Here is a 5587-nt window from a genome sequence, read left to right on the forward strand (position 1 = left end):
GTTTGATGATCTACTGACTCCTTCAAGAAACATCTGTGTTTGATGATCTACTGACTCCTTCAAGAAACATCTGTGTTTGATGATCTACTGACTCCTTTAAGAAACATCTGTGTTTGATGATCTACTGACTCCTTCAAGAAACATCTGTGTTTGATGATCTACTGACTCCTTCAAGAAACATCTGTGTTTGATGATCTACTGACTCCTTCAAGAAACATCTGTGTTTGATGATCTACTGACTCCTTCAAGAAACATCTGTGTTTGATGATCTACTGACTCCTTCAAGAAACATGTGTGTTTGATGATCTACTGACTCCTTCAAGAAACATCTGTGTTTGATGATCTACTGACTCCTTCAAGAAACATCTGTGTTTGATGATCTACTGACTCCTTCAAGAAACATCTGTGTTTGATGATCTACTGACTCCTTCAAGAAACATGTGTGTTTGATGATCTACTGACTCCTTCAAGAAACATCTGTGTTTGATGATCTACTGACTCCTTCAAGAAACATCTGTGTTTGATGATCTACTGACTCCTTCAAGAAACATCTGTGTTTGATGATCTACTGACTCCTTCAAGAAACATCTGTGTTTGATGATCTACTGACTCCTTTAAGAAACATCTGTGTTTGATGATCTACTGACTCCTTCAAGAAACATCTGTGTTTGATGATCTACTGACTCCTTCAAGAAACATCTGTGTTTGATGATCTACTGACTCCTTCAAGAAACATGTGTGTTTGATGATCTACTGACTCCTTCAAGAAACATCTGTGTTTGATGATCTACTGACTCCTTCAAGAAACATCTCAAGACACTTTTATTCGTGCTTTTCCTTGATTCTCTGAGACTCTTGTGTTTGTCTCTGTGTTATTTTGATCTTTTAAAGTATATATTTTATTGAATATTGTTTTGATTGTTTAACTTCTTGTGACCCTGGTCTGGAAAAGATCTTTACAAATAACTATTACTTATTTAAACTTTACGATGAAAGTGGAGTCGAAGCTTCTCCTTCTCAACATCTGTTTGACGTTAGCTTGAGAATCACCTTTGACCCCGAGAAACATCTGGTTTCCTCTGGTGACCCTAAAACTCAGAGTTTATCAAACTCTATGTATTTTTAATTTAATTTCTAATAATGTAGACGTCAATGTCAAAGTATGATTTTAATTTAGGTCAGAAATACGAATAAACATTAGGTTTAAAACAGAAAAGAATTTCCTTCAGGCTGAGAACATTCTTGACCTGATGACCTTTGACCCCGAGCTGCAGCGAGGAAAGAGAAGAAAGAACCTGATTTATTAACGTTCTCGTCTGCTCAGCATCGTCGCTCCATGTGTTTCACGACTGCAGGAGGAAAAGATAACAATACAAATAAATAAATAATAATTAATATAAATGAGATAATAAACTTCAGATCATTTCAACAATCAATCACTAATTCAAAGATTAAAATTAAGAAAGAATAAATTCTCAAGAACTAATATATATTATCTTTAATATTAAATACCTTGTTTTTTTCCTCATAAATTATAAAGATTTGGACACAAGAGTTTATGTTTAATATAAATATGATATTGGCAATAAAATAAAAAAATATTTAAAATCATTGAATGTGTAGAAGCTGTGACGATAATAACAATAATGACAATAATAACAATAACGACAATAATAACAATAATGACAATAATAACAATAACAACAATAATAACAATAATGACAATAATGACAATAACAACAATAATAACAATAATAACAATAATAACAATAACAACAATAATAACAATAATGACAATAATGACAATAACAACAATAATAACAATAATAACAATAACAACAATAATAACAATAATGACAATAATAACAATAACAACAATAATGACAATAACAACAATAATAACAATAATAACAATAACAACAATAATAACAATAATAACAATAACAACAATAATAACAATAACAACAATAACAACAATAATAACAATAATAACAATAACAACAATAATAACAATAATGACAATAACAACAATAATAACAATAATAACAATAATAACAATAATAACAATAACAACAATAACAACAATAATAACAATAATAACAATAATGACAATAATGACAATAATGACAATAACAACAATAATAACAATAATAACAATAACAACAATAATAACAATAATGACAATAACAACAATAATAACAATAATAACAATAACAACAATAATAACAATAACAACAATAATAACAATAATAACAATAACAACATTAGTTACAAACTCATCATGGAACTAAAGTTCAATTAACCCTTGACCTCCACCACTGGATTTATGGAAGCCATCGTTGACCTTTGACCCAGAGACAACACAAGGGATACCACAAACACATTTGTTTTCGGGCCTTCGGGGCAAAACCTATTGAGACCAAAGTTGAGTTTCAAATTCAGCGAAGCTCAAATATGTCGAAAAAAACACGAGAAGAAACTAGTTTGATTTGTGAGTCTTGTGTAGTTGTGTGTGTTTAATGTGTTTATATAGGGGTGCATGTGTATGAGTGTGTATGTCTGTGGTGTGTAGAAATTTGTGTTGTAGGAGTGTGTATGTTGGTGTGTGTGTCTGTAACTCACCAGGTAGAGAAATGACTCCCATGATGCATCAGTGCTCACATCTCTGATGAACATAAAATATTGAGTCACTGACACCATGTGACCTTTGCTGCTGGAAGCTTCACTGATGACTCTGTTATGACTCACCTCCTCCTCCTCTTCCTTCTTTTCCTCTTCCTCCTCCTCCTCCTCTTCCTTCTTTTCCTTTTCCTCCTCCTCCTCCTCTTCCTTCTTTTCCTCTTCCTCCTCCTCCTCCTCTTCCTTCTTTTCCTTTTCCTCCTCCTCCTCCTCTTCCTTCTTTTCCTCTTCTCTTCCTCCTCTCAGCTCCTCCTCCTCCTCCTCCTCCTCCTCCTCCTCTTCCTTCTTTTCCTCTTCCTCCTCCTCCTCCTCTTCCTTCTTTTCCTTTTCCTCCTCCTCCTCCTCTTCCTTCTTTTCCTCTTCTCTTCCTCCTCTCAGCTCCTCCTCCTCCTCCTCCTCCTCTTCCTCCTCCTCCTCCTCTTCCTTCTTTTCCTCTTCTCTTCCTCCTCTCAGCTCCTCCTCCTCCTCTTCCTTCTTTTCCTCTTCCTCCTCCTCCTCTTCCTCCTCCTCCTCTCAGCTCTTTCCCCTCTTCCGCCTCCTCCTCCTCCTCTTCCTCCTCTCAGTTCCTCCTTTTCCTCCTCCTCCTCTCAGCTCTTTCTCCTCTTCCTCTTCCTCTTCTTCCTACTCCTCTCAGAGCCTCCTCCTCCTCCTCCTCTTCCTCCTCCTCCTCCTCCTCCTCTCAGCTCCACCTCCTCTCTCCATCCAAGCAGAAACCTCTGGACGTGGATCTTCATCTTCATCTTCATCTTCTGCAGGAAACAAAGAAATGGAGAAACGAACGTGTAGCTTTAAAAACTTGTGCGTGTTGTGCGAGTGAGTTCTGTGCTGCTGCTGCCACCTGCTGGCCACTGAGAGAATTAAAGTCCTTTTAAATGCCTATACATTGATTATAATAATAATTATAAGTAATAAATGTTATTGAGTTTAGATCATCTTTACAAGAACCAGATCAACGTGGACTCGAGCAGCGACTGGACCTCACTGGAAGGAAAACTGTGTGTGTGTTTGTGTGACTGTGTGTGTTAGTGCAACTGTGTGTGTTTGTGGAACTGTGTGTGTTTGTGGAACTGTGTGTGTTTGTGGAACTGTGTGTGTTCGTGTGACTGTGTGTGTTTGTGGAACTGTGTGTGTTTGTGTGACTGTGTGTGTTTGTGGAACTGTGTGTGTTTGTGTGACTGTGTGTGTGTTTGTGTAACTGTGTGTGTTTGTGTGACTGTGTGTGTTTGTGTAACTGTGTGTGTTTGTGTAACTGTGTGTGTTCGTGTGACTGTGTGTGTTTGTGTGACTGTGTGTGCTTGTGTGACTGTGTGTGTTTGTGGAACTGTGTGTGTTTGTGTGACTGTGTGTGTTTGTGGAACTGTGTGTGTTTGTGTGACTGTGTGTGTGTTTGTGTAACTGTGTGTGTTTGTGTAACTGTGTGTGTTTGTGGAACTGTGTGTGTTTGTGTGACTGTGTGTGTTTGTGAGTCTGAGCCTCGACTCTGTTGGACGAGAGTCTGGAAGTTTCCAGGTCTGAGGAAAAAACTGCTCAAGAAAACATGGAAGAAAATGTTCGTTTGGCTTCAAGAAACTGTTTTTCTTCTCTTGAATCGAACCAAAGAACATCAGATAAATGTTTATATTTTCAACATCATTTAAACTTTGAATACGTCACATTTTTTTCACAATATTTTCTAAATTGACCAAAAATAGTGTGAATTAATTAATTTAACTCGAGCATAAAATATATAAAACAGTTGTTAAAATAAAAAAGAACAAACATAATAAATAAAGACAAATAAAAAGAAAACGTAACAAAATACTGAAGATAGAAAAAGGGGGAAAAAAATCCTACTTTTTTAAAACTTATTCTCCAATTTGTAGAAAATTACCACAAAAATACAAAATATATAAAAACATCTTGTATTATCTATATTACTCATATTAAAACCTGATATTGAGTAAAGTGTAAAAACATATATGCAATCGTTGATTTTTCTACATTATATAATAAAGTTGTATCCATCCATTCATCCTTCTATCCATCTATCCATCTATCCATCCATCATTCTATCCATCCATCCATCCATCATTCTATCCATCCATCCATCCATCATCTAATAATATTTAAATACAAACAACAAACTACAACAAAATGTAAAACGCGAACCCAATGATGTGCAATGCTGCCCCCAGCTGGTCAAACACAGTAGTGCACGAAACCGTCGGTTTAATTCACGTTATCAAAGAAACGTTTAAGCTGCTGATCACGTGAGTCAATAAACATAAACAATAACAATCTTTCATTTTAAAACTCTTGCTGAGACAAAAAGCAAGTTGTGAAAATGTATTAAAAATAAATTACATTTCATGCGATTGTTGTGACAAATGTGTTTTTGTATGTTTTACATTGAATGACGAGACAAAAGAGACAGAAGTTTGATAAAGATATGATGTTGAGAATCTTTCTGGTTTTTTTTAAATAACGAAAGAAAACGAGATTTTAATTTCTATGATAGCAGAAAATATGATGCTGCCCTCTACCGGTCATTACAGGTATCAGATCTGACGTTACATTAGTTAAACCTGAACTTTAACCTTTAAGAAATAAACATCTTCAACAAAATACAAACATATCATCTTTGTTGGTTCAGACTCATCGAAAAACGTTTGTTACACGGAACTCGTAATATAAGCCATTTATAGATCAATTAAATCAACTTCAAAGCTCACTTTAACGTGAAATACTAAACGTTCAAATGATTCCATGAACAAATGAAAGAAAGACAAAAGTTATTCATACATTTATCGACATGAACTGAAACATATGACGATAGAAGTAGTTCTTAGTCGAAGAATAACATCATAAATAAAGGTTTTAAAGAGAGAAACTGAAAAAAGTAGAAATGAACAAGAATAAATAACAAGAA

The sequence above is a fragment of the Callionymus lyra genome, chromosome 11 (assembly GCF_982586985.1).
Source record: "Callionymus lyra chromosome 11, fCalLyr1.hap1.1, whole genome shotgun sequence".
Classification (NCBI taxonomy): Eukaryota; Metazoa; Chordata; class Actinopteri; order Syngnathiformes; family Callionymidae; genus Callionymus; species Callionymus lyra.